Source organism: Nicotiana tabacum, chromosome 3 (assembly GCF_000715075.1).
Source record: "Nicotiana tabacum cultivar K326 chromosome 3, ASM71507v2, whole genome shotgun sequence".
Lineage (NCBI taxonomy): Eukaryota > Viridiplantae > Streptophyta > Magnoliopsida > Solanales > Solanaceae > Nicotiana > Nicotiana tabacum.
Window position 1 is genome coordinate 95,014,830 of NC_134082.1, and position 21,605 is coordinate 95,036,434.

The window sequence follows — 21,605 nt, forward strand, 5'->3', positions numbered from 1 at the left end:
GTCAGTCTGCTATAAGGGCTACCTCCCAAGCAATCCAAGGCGGGTCTAGAGAAGTAGCAAACCGAAAGAAGAAGGAAGAAGTAGCAATGGCAACTTCGAGTCTAAGAAAACCCCGTTCGGCCAGACTTCATTTCTCTGAAAGAACCCCACAACACTACTACCCCCATCAAGATGCGGCCTATGCTATGGATCTTCAGCCATACGCAGTGATGAATGCACAACCATACGCTAGGCCACAACAACAATTTCACCAAAACCGAGCTCAATTTCCCATAAATCAACTTCCTCACCAAACTTAGTATAATCCCCGACCTCCACAAAATAATTTCCCATACAATGCCCGTGCTCGGGAGCCGCCCAGGAAGACGAACTTCACACTTATTGGTGAGTCATATTCTAGCCTTTTCCCTAAATTGGTTCAAATGGGTTTGTTACAACCCGTACCCCCAAATAGGCAAAACCCAGAGTCACCCTCTTACCAACCTGGCGCCCGATGTGCCTATCATTCTAGGGTGGAAGGGCATGACACTGAGAGCCATTGGACTTTGAAAAGGGTTGTTGAAAATCTCATAGAACAAAAGTGGATAGTGTTAAAGGATGAAGACATTCCTAATATGACCAACAACCCGTTACTGGCTCACATTAATGGACCGGTTATTGGAATGATCTGCGAAGATAAAGAGTTGATCCTGCCTTGAAAGCCATCATTGCAATTGCTGACGTCGAGAAAAAGCCAAAGGATGATGCAAAGCAAGAAAAAGGGGAGAAGAAGAGTAAACTCACCCCTCAAAACACAGAAAAAACAGTGGAAACCAAAACTGAGGTAGTACCCTCGAAAGATGCCATCCTTTATGTGCCCCCGTGTCCTAGGAAAGGACAAGTGACATTGAGCCCTCTAAGAAGGTTTGAGCTGAACAAAGGATCTAAAATGTATGTGCCAAAAGGGACCTATGTGGTATGGGGGACAATAATTTCACCAAGGCTGAATGAGCCCGTGGTAATTGGCCACGCACTGCAGAGGCCCATGACAGATCCTACTGCCATCCCATGGAATTATAATGAGGCGGTAGTAACCTACAAAGGAAAAGAAGTCCTGGGAGAAGTAAATGAAACTAACCCGGCTTAGAAATACCTCAATCTGGAGGAAGTGAATAATGCCACGAAGAAGCGTTTCACACTCAAGAAGCCAGTTAGTGCCGAAGAAGCAGAAGAGTTCTTCAGGAAAATGAAAACTGCAGACTACGAGATAATTGACCAACTCCGAAAGTCTCCTGCTCAGGTCTCTTTGTTGTCTCTATTAATGAATTCAACTGAACATCAAAAAGTGTTTATCAAAACCCTCAATGAAGCTTACGTTCCGATTGAAACTACTGTGGAACAACTGGAGAGGATGGCAGAAAGATTCTTCACAATCAATCAGATCTCCTTTAGCAAGAATGACCTGCCCCCGGAGGGGGCCACCCACAACAAAGCCCTCCACCTAACAGTTAAATGTGAGGGGTACTATGTGAAGAGAGTCATGCTGGATGGCGGTTCCGGAGTAGATATCTGCCCTCTCTCAACTCTGCAAAGAATGGAGATCGAGACTGAGAGAATCAGGCCCAACAACGTCTGTGTTCGTGCCTTTGATGGCATCAAAAGAGACACCATAGGCAAGATCGATTTGATTTTGACTATTGGACCTGTGGATTTTGAGGTGACCTTTCAAGTCCTAGACATGGATACTTCTTATAATTTCCTCTTGGGAAGGCCTTGGATTCACGCGGCAGGAGCCGTATCTTCCACTCTCCATCAGATGGTGAAATTGGAATATGAAGATCAAGAGATCATAGTCCACGGAGAGGATGAGCAATCGATCTATCGGGACCCGTCGGTCCCATGCCTCGAAGCTAGGGAAGGTAGTGAACATATAGTCTATCAAGTTTTCGAGGTTGTAGTCGCAGACCAATATGAAGAAGGAAGCCCTTGCCCTCAACCTTTTCTCTCAAAAGCGTCAGTTATGGTTGCTAAGGAAATGATCAGGCATGGTTATAAACCCGGGAAGGGGCTCAGGGCATCATTGCAAGGTATCACCGAACCTATCACCTTACTTGCCACCAAGAAGTCCTTCGGTGTGGGTTTTCACGCCACAGAAGCTGATGTGACGTGGGCAAATCAACGAAAGAGCAATGGTTGGGTTTTATCTCAGCCAATTCCGCATCTCTACAGAACATTTGTCAGGCCCAAGTACAATGAAGAAGAAGAAGATGAGGCCATCACGACCGAGGAAATTGAAGAAATCTGTGGGGCTATGAGGCAAATGTTGTATGAAACCCACATGGTTCAGCCGGGAGAAGGCTCGAGCACCGCTGAGGTGCTGTATATGGGGCCCAATGTCAAGCTGCAAAACTAGAAGGCTACTCCATTCCCAATCATGCGGGAATCCCGGTAGTCCAGTCCTGCCACCTTTTCTGCATCACGAGTTATTTCAAGGTGTAACTCGGATGTTTTTCTTTTAGTTTCCTGCCTTTAAATGCTAATGTAAACCCTGTTATCTTCAAAATTCAATGAAATGAAATTAATATTTCATCGTTCATCTCTCTTTATTCTTTCTGATTTTGTTACTTTTTCTTGTTTCTTCTTTCAGTTCTAATAATGCGGCTTTAAATAACATGACATGCTTGCGGACTTCATGCCAAAATCCAGACATATTGTCTAATTATGAAATAATGAATCAAGAAATAGAATATGATGACGAAGAGGTTTTTAAGGAAATAAATCGAGAATTGGAACAATTTGAGAATAAACCTAAGCCGAACTTAAATAAAACCGAGCCGGTTAATCTTGGTAGCTCTGAAGAAGTCAAAGAAACCAAGATAAGCATTCACACAGATGAAAGAACCAGGGACGCATTGACCCAACTTTTGTTTGAATTCAAAGATGTGTTTGTTTGGTCACACGATGACATGCCAGGATTAAGTGTCGATTTAGTGGTCCATAAGTTGCCAACCTACCCCGATTATTCCCCTGTCTAGCAAAAACAGAGGAAGTTCAAAATTGATATCAGTGACAAGATTAAAGAAGAGGTCACAAAACAGTTAAAGGCGGGAGTGATCCGAGTGGTCCGATACACCACATGGCTGGCTAACATAGTTCCTATGCCAAATAAAGATGGGAAAATTCGGGTGTGCGTTGACTACAGAGATCTAAACAAAGCAAGCCCCAAGGACAATTTCCCTCTGCCAAACATCCACATCCTTGTTGATAACTACGCCAAACATGAAATACAGTCTTTTGTGGATTGTTATGCAGGATATCACCAGGTGTTGATGGATGAAGAAGATGCGGAAAAGACAGCTTTCACCACACCCTGGGGCACCTACTGTTACAGGGTCATGTCTTTTGGTTTGAAAAATGCTGGGGCAACTTACATGAGGGCCATGACTGCCATATTTCATGACATGATGCATCAAGAGATAGAGGTGTATGTGGACGATGTGATCATCAAATCCAGAACCCAGGACGACCATGTTCGAGACCTAAGAAAATTCTTTGAGCGGCTACGTAAATATGATTTGAAGCTAAATCCGGCGAAATGTACATTAGGAGTTCCGTCTGGCAAACTCTTGGGATTTATAGTCAGTCGGAGAGGCATCGAGCTAGACCCAACAAAGATAAAGTCTATTCGGGATTTGCCTTCTCCAAGAACCAAGAAAGAGGTTATGAGCCTGCTGGGAAGGTTGACATTAGCCAATTCATTGCTCAGTTGACTTCAACATGTGAACCCATCTTCAAGCTGTTAAAGAAAGATGCAGCGATTAAATGGACAGATGAGTGTCAAGAAGCCTTTGACAAAATCAAAGAATATTTGTTGAACCCGCCAGTCTTGGTCCCACCTGAACCGGGAAAGCCTCTGTTCTTGTATCTGACAGTCTTGGAAAATTTCTTTGGCTGTGTCCTCGGGCAACATGATGTGACCGGAAAGAGAGAGCACGCCATCTACTATCTGAGCAAGAAGTTTACCAGCTATGAAGCCAAATACACTTTGTTGGAAAGAACTTGTTGCGCTCTAACTTGGGTCACTCAGAAGCTTAGGCATTACTTGTTGGCCTATACCACTTACCTCATTACCAGGTTGGACCCTTTGAAGTACATATTCCAGAAGCCGATGCCCACAGGGAGGTTAGCAAAATGGCAGATCCTGCTCAATGAGTTTGACATAGTCTATGTCACCCGCACGACAATAAAGGCCCAGGCTTTAGCAGATCACCTAGCTGAAAACCCTGTGGATGATGAATATCAACCTCTGAGTACTTACTTTCCAGATGAGGAGGTGAATTCAATCGAGATAACATCAGAAGACACCAGTGCTTGGAAAATGTTCTTCGATGGAGCTGCGAACGCAAAAGGCGTTGGAATTGGGGCAATCTTGATCTCACCCACTGGTCAGCACTATCCAGCCACAGCCCGACTTCGGTTTTTCTGCACAAACAATACTGCCGAGTATGAAGCCTGCATTATGGTTATGAACATGGCAATCGACCAAGATGTCGAAGAATTATTAATTATGGGAGATTCAGATCCGATTATCCGACAAGCTCAAGGAGAATGAGAGACTCTAGATGTCAAACTTATTCCCTACAGGCAACATATGGAATATCTTAGCAGGCGATTCAAGTCAATAGAGTTCAGGTACATCCCTCGTTGTCACAATGAACTGGCTGATGCACTTGCTACTTTGGCCTCGATGCTGCCATACCCAGGAAATGCCCACATTTATCCCTTGGAAATCCAAATCCGGGAAAGGCACGGTTACTGTAATACGGCTGAGGCAAAACCAAGTATTCAGCCATGGTATCATGATATCAAAAGATTTCTGAAAACTAAAGAGTACCCTGAGCAAGCTAGTGGGGAACAAAAGAGAACCATCAGACGGGACACAAGTGGTTTCTTCCTGAGCGGTGATGTTTTGTACAAAAGGACTCCGAACCTCAACTTGTTAAGATGTGTTGATGTCAAAGAAGCCGGAAGAATCATGTATGATGTACACGCAGGAGTGTGCGGGCCCCACATAAACGGGTATGTTTTGGCAAAGAAAATCCTGCGAGCGGGCTATTACTGGATGACTATGGAAAAGGACTGCTTCAGTTTCGTCCGAAAATGTCACCAATGTCAGGTGCACGGTGATTTGATTCATGCACCGCCTACAGAACTGCATCCCATATCAGCACCTTGGCCATTTGTTGCCTGGGGTATGGACGTCATTGGGCCGATTGAGCCGAAAGCTTCAAATAGGCATAGATTCATATTGGTCGCTAACGACTACTTCACAAAGTGGGTTGAAGCAATTACCCTCAAATCTGTCACCAAGAAAACTGTAGTAGACTTCGTGCATTCCAACCTCATCTACCGTTTTGGTATTCCTGCAACTATCATTACGGATAATGCTCCAAATTTGAATAGTCATTTGATAAGAGAGATATGTGAACAATTCAAGATAACGCATCAGAACTCTACTCCTTATCGTCCCAAAGCCAATGGTGTCGTCGAAGCAGCAAACAAGAACATCAAAAAGATTTTGAGAAAGATGATTCAAAGTTCCAGGCAGTGGCATGAAAAGTTGCCGTTTGCATTATTGGGGTATCGCACTACTGTTTGCACATCGGTCGGAGCAACCCCGTACCTTTTGGTTTATGGCACGGAAGCCGTAATACCCGCGGAAGTTGAAATCTCTTCTCTCCGGATCATTGTTGAAGCTGAAATTGAAGACAGTGAGTGGGTCAAAACCTGTTTGGAACAGTTAACCCTAATCGATGAAAAGCGAATGGCTGCAGTCTGCCACGGGCAGTTGTATCAACAAAAAATGGCTCGTGCCTACAACAAGAAAGTGCGGCCTAGAAACTTTGAAGTGGGGCAACTCGTCTTAAGGCGTATTCTCCCCCATCATCAAGAAGCCAAAGGAAAATTTACTCCTAACTAGAAAGGCCCATACATCATCAGAAAATTATTGCCAAAAGGGGCATCGTATCTGGGAGACATTGAAGGAAATGACTCTGAAACAGCTGTAAATGCAGATGCGGTCAAAAGGTACTATGTCTAATCCTTCTGCAGCAATAACATTATCCGATTGGTATAACGAAGGCTTTCATTCTCGCTACCCCAAACAATCCAATCCTTTGCTAACCCTTTGAGCCATTTACCTTTCTTTCATTACCCTCTTTGGAACCTGAAAGTAAAAAAAATAAAAAAATAAAACAAAACAGAAAAACAAAAGAAAAATCAAAAACAAAGTTTCCTGAACTACGTTTGACTTGATTCCGAAAGGATACGTAGGCAGCCTCTCCCTGGGGTTCAGTCACACCAAAATAAAAATCCAAATTTCCCCAAAAGTGAAACTGGGGCAGACGTTATAATAATTCGGTGATGATCCCGCCCGAACGGTTCCAAACTTGTAATTCGATCCAAGTTCTTTTTACCCAAACCTGTTTCAAGTCCTTTCGATCAATCGGCAAAAGGTTTTTCAAAATCAAAGAATGCAGTTGCTTGGATCTCATGCAATCAAGATGAGAGAAATAAAATGAGAGAGTCTTATTGGTGAAAACCTACGGGCACCATAAGGCAATGACGAGCAGAGAAATCGAAAATGAGAGAGTCTTGTTAGTGAAAACTCGTAACGAGCACTATAAGGCAACGGTAAGAAGAGAAATGAGAGAGATCGATTGGTGAAAACCCACAAAGGGCGTCATCGATCGAAAAGAAGAAACCCCTCACCACCATTGGTATTGAAAGAGTCCTGGCAAGGTTTCTCGGTTCACGGGTTGCAATGGGTTTATGAGAAGATAGGATATTTGTGCGGATCGGTTGTCTAGTCCAAAAAGTATGTCATGTCTATTTGAAGTCTGCATGCACCTCAGATAAGTCCGTCCTTCCTCCCCGAAAGGGATGCTTCTCTTTTAAATTCATTTTCTTGTCCTTTGTTTACTTTTCCTTGAACCTTTTTCGGTCTAATTCTGTTCCGTAACTAATACAAAGAAAAGGTGGCAAGATTGGTTTTACAGAGTTCTGCTTGATAAAAACCAAGTCCAAAGAAAAGTACCCCAGCCTCAGCGGGTGCATCAAGTCGATCCCGACTTGCCATAATAGCCGATGCTCTAAAACCAGAGTTATTGAAAATGAAAAGAAATTCGAAGTCAAAGCCCTAGAGGTGGATTAAAGTGAAAGGGCCAAAGCCCCGCACGGTTGAACCGCCGTTTGGAAAGTTTGAAAAGTTGAGTTCTTCGGTTTTAGGAGAGAGATCAATCTTCAGCAAGCAGCAGAGGTTCTCACCAAAAGATCTAGGCCGAGATTAAGTGATCAAAAACAATGAAGGCCACAAAACCGACCACCGTTTCAAACTAACAGTTGTTCTTTGTTTGAAAAATTGAAACAGGTGCAATTCAAAGCAACCATGCAAAAAGCAGGTGCAACCAAAAGGAAATGTGCAAGGGTTAGAAATAGCTATGCTGCAATAATCAACCCAAAAGGGAAGTCTCCTCCCAATTCTTTCATGCATTTTTTACTCATTTTCTTAAACTCAAAAATAAAAAATAAAAATAAAAATAAAAAATGAAGATTGATAAAAAATAAAAATAAAAAGAAGAAGAAGAGAAATTCAAGATCATGGTAGCATGGGGTCTCCAATCTCTAGCTACGTCCTTTCCAATATAGGATCCCATTCCCTAGTCGATGCCAGCATAACCTGGTAATCTTTTCCCACCTAGGGTCTCATTCCCTAGTCACTGCCAGCATAGCCTGGTAGTCTCTTTTAGTATTGAGTTCCACTCTCTAGTTGATCCCTGGCATAACTCGAGGACCTTTTCCTTTCTCCGGCATAACCCGATGACTTTCCTGGCATAACCCGTGGATCTCCCCGGCATAACCCGAGGACCCTTTTTCTTTTCCGGCATAACCCGATGAACTTTTCCGGTATAACCCGTGGACCTCCCTCGCATAACCCGAGGACTTTTTTTTCCTTTCGCAACATAACCCGTGGACCTCCCCGGCATAACCCGAGGACCTTTTTCTTTTCCGGCATAACCCGTGGACCTTCCTGGCATAATCCAAGGACCTTTTTCTTTTCCTCCCGGCATAACCCGTGGACTTTCCTGGCATAACCCAGGGACCTTTTTCTTTTCCTCCCGGCATAACCCGTGGACTTACCTGGCATAACCCAGGGACCTTTTTCTTTTCCTCCCGGCATAAACCATGGACCTCCCTGGCATAACCCAGGGACCTTTTTTTTCTTTTCTCCCGGCATAACTCGTGGACCTCCCGGGCATAACCCGAGGACTTTTTTCTTTTCCGGCATAACCCGATAAATTTTTTGGCATAACCTGAGGACCTTTCCTTTTTCCGGCATAACCCGATGAATTTCCCAGCATAAACCGTGGACCTCCCCGGCATAACCCGAGGACCTTTTTTATTTTCGGCATAATTCGATGACTTTTCCGGCATAACCCGATGACTTTTCCGGCATAACCCGTGGTCTTCCCCTGCATAACCCGAGGACCTTTTTCTTTTCCGGCATAACCCGAGGACCTTTCCGGTATAACCCGATCATTTTTCCAGCATAACCTGGTAATCTTTCCAACTTGGGGCCTCCGATCCCCATTTGATTTCATTTTAGATATAGGGTCTCCATTCCCTAATCTCTTTTTCTCTGGGATACACAATCCCGATTTTATTGCTTTCAATAAAGAAATAATTTAGATTTTGTTGCAATAACTCATAAAATTTTCCTAGTGAAAACTGGGGCAAAAAAATTTCATTCGTTTGTTTGTTTTGGTGCCTAAGCAGTTTTTTACCTTGAGGGACAAGTTTCGAGGTGAACAAAAGAAGAAGTCTTTTTTCAAATAAAAGAAAAGAAAAACAATAAAAAAGAAGTGAGCTCTAAAGTGCAGAAGCGGAGAAAAGATGCGGAATGCTCAAGATAGGATTGAAGTCACAAGCTTCGCATGTCCTGCCTTGATCCAAAAGCTGAAGAATGAACCAACGATTGCAGCTAACGAGCATCAAGATTCAGATCGGAGTCCAACAACAAGAACCAGCTAAGACTCAAGATCAAGCTTCAAGAGACTTATATATGGGAATCTTGTAACTCATAGTTGATAGGCTTAGCTAGTTTAGCTTTTTATTTTTCCATTTTTTTTGTGTAATAAGGAGCTCAGCAAGCAGAAACAGCAGCAACATCAGTGAAACCACAGTTTTTCGGTAATTCTAGCTACCAAAACTTTCAGAACTACACCGACCTGATTCCTTTATAACCAAGGATATGTAGGCAAACTCCGAAGCAAAGTTCGGTCAAACTTTTTCAAAATGCTTCCAAATGGAGTTTCAAACGGGCAAAAATTGCTTGTAGTTGCTCACTTTATCTTTGCCCGAAAACTCTTCATGTTTTTGAGCAAAGAGGGGCAGCTGTGAGCAGCTTATTTTTTACCATGTTTGAATTTATTCCTACTTTTCTCTACTCACTACCCACTTTCTCCACTCACTACCCACTTTCCCCATTTTCCCCACTCTCCCCACTTTCCCCACTTTCTCCACTCACTACCCACTTTCCCCACTTTCTCCACTCACTACCCACTTTCTCCATTTTCCCCACTCATGTTCCCCACACTCCACACTTTCCCCACTTTCTCCACTCACTATCCACATTCCCCACTTTCTCCACTCACTACCCACTTTCCCCATTTTCCCCACTCTCCCTAAAAAATATTTCCTCCACCCACTCTTCATCATTCTCTCTACCTATAACACACACATCAAGACCTCACCTTAAAAAAAATTATATATAGAAAATGACGCATTTTACAAGAGAGCTCTCTTTTTTCTTCTTGGATTTTTCCTCCAAGCAACAGACAAATACAACAGATCTCACCCTTTCTTCCCAAGAAAAACGGCCGCACACACTCATTTTACCACGGAAGCTTCTCTGAAAATGCACACCTGAATTCACACCCAACATTTGAGAGACTCACTTTGAAAGTTCTTCACACTCAAAAGAGCTGAAAGCAAAGGCTTCAAAATTCAAAATTTTCAGCTGGATTCGGGTAAAGGTTTGCTGCTCTGTTGCTCCTGTTGAAAATTGCTTCTTGAGCTCCTCATGTGATTTGGATTCTATTTTTCTTTGGCTTATATCTTGGTGTCCGCTTAACTCTGTTAGGTCAGTCCCAAATCCTTTGTATTATGTTTTGCTGAATGACTATATAAAGTTATTGAATTCCTTTTAGATTTTTGGATTTGCTCAAAAATACGATTTCTGCTATTCTAGTGTGTCATGGATGAATGTTTGGTTTCCATTTGAATAAAGTAGTGTAATGAATCGAAAATGTTAAACTTTAGATTAAATGTTGACGAAGTAAATGCTGTAAAGATTTTGGAATCTGTTATTTGCTTTGGGAGTCTTTACTCATTTTCTTTAATTTTCACTTCTTGTCATCGAGGAAGAGAGTAAAATCCAAGCAAATTTGCTCTTAAATCGAGGATCTGATGGCCAGCAATGGTTATCTTTTAATAGCAAACAAGCCGTAAATTATATTCTTTACTCCACTTTCAGAAATAAGATAAGCGGCATCATGAGGTATATAGTTTTTTTTAGTAGCAAAAATATAAAGATATATAGTATCACATGTTTCAACTCGTAGGCATAATGATTCCTCAATAGTTTGTTAATGAGTTGTTTGTGCACTCCAGCTTTTACAACCACAATCTACTTTATTTATTTGATTAGTTTAACGTCAAAATTCGCCCCCCTATCCTCTCTGCCTCACGTTTTCTTGTTCTTGGACTTTTTGCCTCCTGATTTATCCAATCCTTTTTTTACTAGTCTATCTATTTTCATGAGTTGTACATTAAGTTACATAAGTCGAGCAAATTTAAATATATATCTTCCTTTTTTTACAAAAACTTTTGAAGTATGTATATGTTCGTGTATGTATAAAAGAGATAGAAAACGCAAGCTAAAAAAATAGAAATTGGCTTGAACTTTCGTAGTTTACTTTAGGTGCGTTAATTGAATAATTGCCATAGCTACGGGTACGGTTCCCGTAACGTAGTTTGTGACACCTAGTTACTAAAATTCGGGGGTACAGTTATGTGACCCGGCCACAATTTAATCTTTAAAAAAAATTAAACATGTTGTAGATCGTGAGTACGGTTCTCGTGACATGATTCGCAGTATGTAACAATAATTAAATAAAAGCGGTTATAAGGTAATAATGCACAATAGTTTAAAACATGTATTAAAATCAGATAATATGCCAGTTATAATAGTTTAAGCGACCGTGCTAGAACCACGGAATCCGGGGATGCCTAACACCTTCCCCCGGGTTAACAGAGTTCCTTATTCAGAATTTCTGGTTCGCAGACTTCAAAAAGAAAAGTCGAAATTTTCCTCAATTTGAGATTTAAAATAAATCGGTGACTTGGGACACCAAATAAACTATCCCAAGTGGCGACTCTGAACAAAATTGAATAAATTAATCCCATTTCGAATAATGTCACTTTAATTGGAAAAACTCCCTTGTACTACCTTCGGGTGTGTAAAAAAGAGGTGTGACAGTCGATTTTTTGTTCTTAGGGAAAAGGGGTCTCCTCTGGAGATAGCGGAAATGGAGCTCTCTTTCCAAGTGGGAAAGGTGTCTGATTTTTCTGTGTCTTGTTGAAGATGATGGAAAACGGCGCTAGGTTGAAAAATGGGGAGAGGGGATCTGATTGCGTCCAGGGTTAAGTGGAATGGGTTTGTTTTAATAAAAGGGGTATGGGCCAAATCTGGATCGGGTAGATGAGGCAGATGGATTTTACATAAATGGGCTCCAGCTAGCCCAATTCGAGTGAATAAAATGGAGCCAATTTCTTCCTTTAATTTCTTTATTGGGCTTTTGCAAAATTAACCACTTTAGACTTAAAATTTTAATTTAAATCCCCTTTTTTGTGGCTCGCCTATTTATTTATTTTACCTAATGATGGACTAATACAACTAATTAATTAATTAACCTACGAATGCAATTTTTGATTTTTAGTTATTTTAAAGACGTATTTAACAATGTAATTAAATCCTAAATGCATATGCAATGCAACATTGAACATTTTTAGTATTTTTCTATGATTTTAAGATATTAAGTGTGCAATTAAATGCAAAACCAAATAAAGAAAAACTCCTAAAATTAATAAAATCATTAAAATTATTTTTGGTCTATGTTTTAGGAGTAATTTTCATGTGGCGCAAAAATTAGGTGCTCACAGGAATCGGGTGTCGGCCACGCCTCTTCAGGTTTGGGGTGTAACAATCTTGGTATCAGAGCAGTTCTGTCCTAGAGAGTTTACAAACCGTGTCTAGTAGAGACTTATTTATAAATGTGTTGTGCACCACGTTGAGATAAACTAGAAGCTACAAGGCATTTAGGAGTCTGTTACCCTTCTTTAAAATCCATATCGTGCTATAAAGCTGAGTCATAAGAGTTCGAGCCAAGACTTATGTTTGCTAATGATATAGAGATATTTTCAATTAGAAAAATTACTACTAGCCAAAGGAATAATACAACAACAGGTAAGGGCATTGGTAGAGGGAGAATTCTTGACGACATGGCCCTGTTTGAGGCCTTATTAAATCGTGCATACTAGATGGTGCACTCTAGAATAGTACAGTCAGATATGAATACTAGAACGTTCAAAAATATCAGAAGACATGTAGTGGAATCCTAGAAGGGATAAATATTTACCTTAGTATGACTCTTGCCCCTAGTAAAAAGTTAATATTAGGCGACCCGAAGAGCCAGTGAAATAGAGAAAGGGGAGATAAAATGAAGGAATATTTTGTTGAAGTTTTTAGAATAAGGTAATAGAGAGAGATATTATAAGGAAAATAGGAAAAAGTAAATGAAGAATTATGAGTAAGATGTTATAAATGGGTGATAACGGTAAATCAAAATATGACAAAATGACAGAGTCTATAGTCAAGTAAAGGAAAAGACAATAGGTGACAGGCCTGAGACTATAAAAGAGTATATGCCATAAAGTCATATCCTTATTTCGAGAAATGAGTTGGTGACTCCAACATAATTACTAGAAGGCTTTGTTAGACCCTCAGAGTAATAGAAATCAGTACGGGCTAGTAAAGAAGAAAACAAATCAAACATGATTTAAGGACCAAAGGATTTGTTAATAGTCAGCATCGTGAGAATATCATAGTTCGCGTTTAGGAAATGATAGAAGGGACAATGGAAGAATAACCTTTAAAGGTCATTCAGGAAGATGCTTCCCTTAAAGTAAGCACTATGAGCAGAGTTAAACTTAAGGAACTAAGTGTGCCAGTTACACTAGCTATCACCCTCACACGTAAGAAATTCAGTTATCCCTAGTACATAAGGGTTACCGCAAGGCGAGCACGAGTTAGTGAAGAAGTGAAAAGATGCCGGAGATGAAGAGGAAATATATAATTATAGGTGAATCTCATAGCATTAAATCTTAGTACTCCCTAAAAGGGGGGGAAGATGGTGTAATATGATATTAAGTCAGAGTTAAGTGGTTCAGGTAACTATGGAATATTAAAGGATGAATGCAGTAAAAAGGCTAAAGGGATGAGATTGTATTTTTTCAGATCCTACAGATATGTTACGACTCCAGAATATTATGCAAGCACGATACCGGGGAGAGGCAGTAAAAGTTCCCGACCAGGATATTATTGATAAATTAGTGTGAATGGACACTTGATACATTAGGAGCCAGTACGAAAGGTAAGTTAAGACAATAGATAGAACCTAAGAGAGGTTATGCAGAATATAAATATGAGCATGGACTGACGAGTAGTTAGTAGTTGATTCAGGAAGATCCTAGTTATGGCTAGACAAGAGTCTCAAATAAAATATCAACGAATAATAGATAAACGCAGTGAAACCCAGAATAGGAAATTTAGTCTTATAGATATAAGATCGTAATCCTTAAGAAATATTCAGATAGGAGTTGGGGTAGTTAAAGGTACCGTATAAGTGTTACAGAAATAAAAGAGAGTGTCGATGGGGAGACAATCAAAATTTTGGTTCAGAAGCAACCCTACGAGCACAAGGGCGTAGAGGTAAGTAACTAAGGATAATTATAGGCAGGTAAGAACGTCAAAAATTCCTTCAAGTATACGATGTAATAAGCTTGCAACTTTACAAGAGTTAGAGGGTCTCCCCTAAGTTCTACAATGAAAGACTAGTTGAGGAAATAAGGAAGAAGGCTTCAACATAAGCATAGTGACCTAAAGAAAAGATGATCTTCAAACAACTGTCTCACTACAACATTGTATGCACTCCATAATAAAGTGGCACCTATCGTGACCAATGAATGAGAGGTAAAATCAAAAGTAACATTCGAGATCATATGAGTTGCACGAAATTCCAATATATGTGGGCACTAAGATAAGCCAAGTATTCATGCAACAAGTGGAAAAACGACTAGGAAAAGTAATTGTTTACATTTAAACACAACTGAGAAGGCACGAAAGGAATTATTCGATCTATGATGCAAAGTCAGTTACATTATGACCGCACAAGATTTCATAGTATTATTCATGCAGCATATATGTTGACATTCTTACAATTACATGAGACTTCAGCGTAAGTTAAAAGAAAGAAGTGAGTCCATGTCACATACAAATGCTTAAATTGTTAGAAGATTATATCATAGATGATCCATAGCATCCATGAAAGGCTAAAGTAATAACTAATATCGTGAGCCGCATATTTGAAGATAGCTTAAGACTACACAAAAGCTAAGAGAGGAGACGAAACTCGAGAGTTACAATAGATAAGTAAATTAGGAGTCCGATTATTAGGCCTAGAGGATTATACAAATCGTGACTCAGAATATTACAGAATCACCATTGATAGCAAAGGTTAGGAGAGATAGTACAACAGCCATATTCTATAACAACTCTACGATAAAGCTAGTTAGAAGAGTACAACCTCATAAGAAGTCAGTATAAAGCTTCCATTGTATTGTGTATACACCAGAGGTGCATGTATTACAGTAGAGTTTAAGGTGTGGACATGAATTCCACCTATGTGGAAGGGAGGTTATGAAAGAAACAGAAGATACAATGTAAGATTTAAAGGTAAGAAAGGTAAAGGTAAAAAAGATACAAGATTCTAAAGTGCAAAAGGTTGTGAATAGTCTAGACTTCAGATAGAGGGATAGAAGCACCGCGATTCAGTATCCACAAATGATACTAGTGTAGTCAGTAGCATATCTTCCACCCCACGGCTTCCAGGTACCGAGAAGGTCTACTTAAGGGAGTAAAGAAGAGTTAGAGACATCGTGATGTCTCGCTTAAGGTTCCAAAATAATATAAGGAAATCTATGGTGCTATCAAGTTAAAGGAAGGCTGCGAGTAGCGTAAATAGATATGTGTAGGTCGTAAGCTAAAGTATGGTAAAGAAACAAGGTTTTAGGTAGACATGAGTAAGGATAAGAAAAGGTGAGTGAGAAGGTGACGAAAATAGGTAAGGCCTAAGTATTTAGCCCATCATAATAAGAGAGCTTATGGTTCCCCTAAGTTATAGAAAGCTCTATATAACCCAAATGAACTAGGAGGAGTTTAAGACTAGGATCATTTAGAAGATATAGAATGCTACCTTGGTAGTTGAATACGAGTGTAATTGTGATAAATGATAAGCGGATGACATTTAGGCCTTCGATTGAGTATTAATTCAAAGAGAAGGGATTTCATAAATTGCATGGGATTAGAATACTCCCTTAAGATGAATCACATTGGGAGGCTATGAAATACGGTTATTGAAGTATAGTATCATCCTTAGGTGGATCAGGCAAATAACATCAGATGTTCCTCGATGAGACGTGAGCCCTAACTACAATGTATTACCTAAGAGGTTTCAAGTTATCAGTGGTACATTAAAGATTAACATAAAGGTGAATCAACAATAGCTAGATAAAAGTTACAAAGTATGAGATGAGATTAGGCTATCATCCTTAAGATGAATAGTAACGAGAAAGCATTAAAGGACTTATATTTATACATATAGGATAAGCAACGAGAGAACATCCTAGAGTTGGGTAGCAAACCTCGGTAATAACAAACTAAAGTAAGTGTTATGGTATATTATGACCTACCAAGATGCAATAAATCCATAAGAATAGATAACCGAGGCTATAAAATAAAATATAGCAACAGTCGTAAGTTCGACAAACTACCGAGCGAATCACTTCAGTGCACCTATAGATGCCTAGAGGGACAACTTGTCATAGTATTGTATATATTCACAAAGTGAGGCCTAGATATTGGCTAAAAGTTGGATAAAAAAGGAGAGAAAAGTCACATAGGCGCGCATACAATGACAGATTCGTACAGATAGCATGACAAAAGGTAGCGACAATTACGAGATTGGAAGAATTCTGACCACAAGTCGTAGTGTGAGAAAGAGGTCTAAAAAGGGGAATGCCCTGGCCTTTGGATTTATTCATAGAACAGTTACCTAGAGGGTAAGGACAGTATTAAGGTATTCATAAAGGCTATATGTTATGAGACTCATAAGCACATCAGTCAACAATCGAGGACGAATGTTCCAAAGGGGGGGGGGGAATGATGTAACACCCCATGTTTTCTTATATGAGAGTACGTTGTAAGTCAATTGGTGTAAGATCAGAAATGAGATCAATTCTGAAAGTACATAAAGTAAGTTAATCATGTTGCCATGGATGTTACAAATATTTAAGATCATTAATAACAAGTACCAAGAGGTTTGGAATGCTTAGAAGCTAACCAAATTGAAGAACATAAGTTTCATCGAAAGTCGACAACTTGGGAATGTTATAACATGTAATTTTGGGGTGAGAATAGGGTGCCTAACATGATAAGAAGGTTATATTATGATTTATGTTAGTCATAGTTGTGTGTTATGTTTTGAAATCAAGCGAGTTGTGGAACAAAAGTTGGTAAAGGTCATCACAAGTTACATTCATAAATGTGTTGAATATTATGTCAAATGTAGCTGAGCTTTTCTCACATTATACTTGAAATTACTGGATGATCCACCTACCAAATTGATATCTATAAGTTTAGTTTCTAACGAATTAAACCATTTGTTAATATGACATCAGAGTAGAGAGATATTCATATTTTGCGAGACTGTGTAGGAAGCTCCTATGGGACCCACTTCGTCAGTGGCCGACCTTCACTTGTTTTTATCTCAATTTTTGGATGAGATTTGCTCATTTTTCGACCTCCTTCCATACTCACACTCTCCAATGTCACGACCCAAATCGGAGGGTCGTGACAGGTAACCGGTACTTTACTCAACCGAGTACCAACGTAACGTATCTTTCTTATCATACCATCATGGGTAAATGGGCCGAAAGGGCCGTCATGATATAACCATAATAAAACATAAGGGAATACTTGACATTGGACGACCCAACATGGAATACAAACTTATACATGTGACATACGGTCCAATAAGACCAAAATGAACACTCGTACACTAAACATAGACCGACAAGGCCATACAATCTTTCACATACATGACATCTGTCTACATGCCTCTAAGAGTACATACACATCATAAAGGTCGGGACAGGGCCCCGCCATACCAATCAATACATGTCCAAATCATACTGACCAAATAGGCAACTCCGGAGCAAGAGGAGTACACCAATACCTTCCGCTGAGCTGATAGCCTACTAGGAAGAATGTCAACCTGTATATCGGGGCCTGCGAGCATAAAACACAGCATCCCCAGGTAAAAGGGATGTTAGTACTAATAAAGTACCGAGTATGTAAGGCATGAAAGCATAAACAAGAATAGTAATGTAAAGAGAGATAAAGGAGATACAACCTGTAACATATGAGTGCTTCTGGGGGATACTAACATGAAATGCATAATACATATATATACATAAACGTTTAAACACATTCACCTCTATGGGAATCATCATCATCATATCGTACCCAGCCTCAAAGAGGACTCGGTAAAAATGTACCCGGCCATCATAAGGTTCGGTAGAATCGTGCCACGTGGAGCTCGGTAAACTCAACTGATCAGTGGTTGCACAATAGGTGGCGTACCTGGCCGAAAATAGAGCGGCTCGGTAGAGTAAAATAGATACATATATATAATGCATGTAGGACTCATTGGAATCACGTTCTAAACTTTTCGGAGTGACTTAAGGGAATTGCACCTTCGATTAACATTATGGACATCATACCATCAATATGAGCTTCTATAGGATTCAAGGATCATACATACTTTCTTAGAATAACTTTATAAGGAAATAACAACATGGGCAACCTAAGTTGCTAAGAGTAGATCCGTTATGAAATAGCGTATTCATTTCACTTTAGATCATGCCAAAAGAAAGAAGGAAGTGCCTTAACATACCTTATCACAGTCTTTTCAATAACCAAGTTGAACTCGCCTCTTCGCACCTTAATCTACAACAACGATAATAATACTATCATTATATTATGAAAGGTACAATTGTCACACAACGAACGACAAGCTTATTTTGTATTAAAATGGGCGACATCTCCCCGATAATCCTTACTTCTTCCAAATTCAAGATAACACCAACAACATAAGAACACAACAATAAAAACATGTATGTATCATGTTCCAACTTTATCTCCATCAAAATATACCACAAAATAGCCCACACACCCTAATCACTTTATACATAACACGACAACCAAAGTAGTGTCCAACAACCTAAAAAGTGTAACGACGAACGACCAGCCAAACACCCTGCCATTATGTGGTATTTCTCCACACTCTTTCTCCTCCCAAACTCCATAAAAACAGTAGCAAAATAGAAAACCTAACAGCAGTACAAAACAACCCATAAAACAGTCCCACAAGTTCAACAACTCAAAACTGATTTTTTGATTTACTAAGACATGTTTCGACTTGCCTTTTCTTTCAAATTGAGCAACACAACCAAAAGTACATAATTTAGACTCTTATCCTATAAACCAACCATAAATTCAACTTAAAAATAAGTTCACAACCAGCCAACAGTGATCCAAAAACAAACAACATACCACTCATTCGAAACTCGCTAGGTCTAGTCTTTACGGTCGAGTTACAACTCGTACAAGCATAGATAATGGAAGCAGAAGCATAAACTTCCCTTGGAATGAGTGGAACCACGAAACCTAGCCTTTCTCCATCAAAAATCAGTCCCCCATCGCAGCTACATGAAGGAGAAAGAGAAACTAGCAAGCTGTCCGGGGTTTTCGGCACTAGAATCACATCCTAACATCCGAATTAACCTAGGGTTTGTGTGGTATTTTTGGGGAGGAGTTGCAGGGGTTCAATTTGGTTTTATTGGTCTAAAATATAGGTTAAATAACTGAGTTGATAGTCCCTGAAAAGTACCCTCTTGGCCGACTTTGGGGCTTATAATTTTGTCCTCTCATTTTGACAAGTAGGTGATGCACCTACTTGTCACCTTACCAATCTGCGCAGGCTCGCGAAAATAAAAATATCTATATACTCCAAGATAGTATTGACAAACGGTTTATTGAGTTGGAAACTAAACTCATAGATATTTAATTTTGTAGATAGATCATCCCCTAATTCCAAGTATATTGGGAGAAAAGCTCAGTTACATTTGACCTAAATTTCAGCACATTTATGAATGAAACTTGTGATGACCTTTTCCATCTTTTGTTCCACAACTCGCTTGACTTCAAAACATAACACCAACTATAATACGACTAATAAAAACTCATAATATAATCTCCTTATAATGTTAACTACCCTAGTCTCACCCCAAAAGTACATGGTAAAATAATCCAACTTGTCGACTTTCGAAGAAACTTATTTTCTTCAATTCGTTTAGCTTCTAAGCCTTCAAACCCTCTTGGTACTTGGTATTAATGATCTTAAATATTTATAACCTCCATGTTATCACGATGAACTAACTTTGTAAACTTTTCAACGATGATTTCATTTTTGAGCTTACATTAATTGACTTATGACGTACTCTTACATACGAAAACATAGAGTGTAACATCATTCCCCCCTTTGGAACATTCGTCCTCGAATGTTGACTAATGCTCTTATCAGTTCATAACCTGTAGTTTTAATGAATACTTTAATATTGTTCTTGACATATAGGAAACTATTCTGTAAATACATCCAAAGGCCAGGGTATTCCCCCCTTTAGGTCTCTTTCTCATACCACGACATGTTGTCGGAATTCTTCCAATCTCGTAACTGTTGTTACCTTCTGACATGCATCATGTACAACCGTGTACTTGTATGTGTGCCTATGCGACTCTTCTCCCTTTTTCCTCCAGATTTTAGCCGATCTCTAGGCCTTACTTTGTGATCGTATAAAGAACTATGACAAGATGTCCCTCTAGGCATCTATAGGTGTACTAAAGTTCTTCGCTTGGTATTTTATCAAACTTACGACTATTGCTATGCCTTGCTTCATAGTCTCGGTTATCTATGCTTATGGTTTTCTAAATCTAGGTAGGTCATACTATATCCTAACTCTTACTTCGGTTTATTATTACCGAGGTATGCTACCTAACTCTAGGTTACTCTCTTACCACTTATCTTACATGTATAAATCTAAGTCAATTAATGCTTCCTTATTACTGTTCATATAAATAATGGCATCATAATCTCCTCTCATACTTTGGAACTCTTATCTTTCTATTGTTGATTCACCTTAATGTTGATCTATAATCCACCACTGATAACTTGAAACCTCTTACATAATACATTGTCACAAGGGCTCATGTCTCATCGGAGAACATCTGAAGTGGCTTTCCTTATCTACTTAGGGACGATGCTATACTTCAATAACCGTGTTTCATAGCATTCCAATGTGATTCTTCTTATAGGGGTATTCTAATCTCGTGTCATCCATGAAATCTCTTCTCTTTGAATCACTACTCAATTGAAGGCCTAAATATCATCCTTTTATAATTTACCACAATTACACCCTTACATTATGACCAGGGCAACATTCCATCTCTTCTAAATGCTCCTAGTCTTAGACTCCTCCGTGTTAATTCAAGCTATACTGAGCTTTTTATAACATACATAAACCATCAGCTCTCTTGTTTGATGAGCTTAATACCAAGGTCTTACCTATTCTTATCAGCTTCTAACTCACCTTTTCTTATCCTTACTCCCATATACCTAAAATATTGCCACTCTGCCATACTTTAGATTGCAGCCTACACATATCTATTGTACTACTCACATCCTTTCTTTAACTTGCTTGCACCACAGATTTCCTTTTGTGCATTTTCAGTTGTCTTTAAATGTAAGCAATTACTTTTCCTGGTCGTTCTGCCACTTGTTGCATGAATACTTGGCTTGTCTTATTGCCCACAAATACTATAATTTCCTATACCTCATATGATCTCGAACATCACATTTAATTTCTTTCCCATTAATTAGCTACTATAAGCGCCACTTTCTTATGGAGTGCATCCAATGTTGTAGTGACACTATTGTTACCAGACCAATTATTCTTCAAGTTAATATACTTAGGTTGAAGCCCTATTCCTTATTTCCTGAGATAGTCTTTCGTGGTAGTACTTAGGGGAGATCCTCTGACTCTTGTAAAAC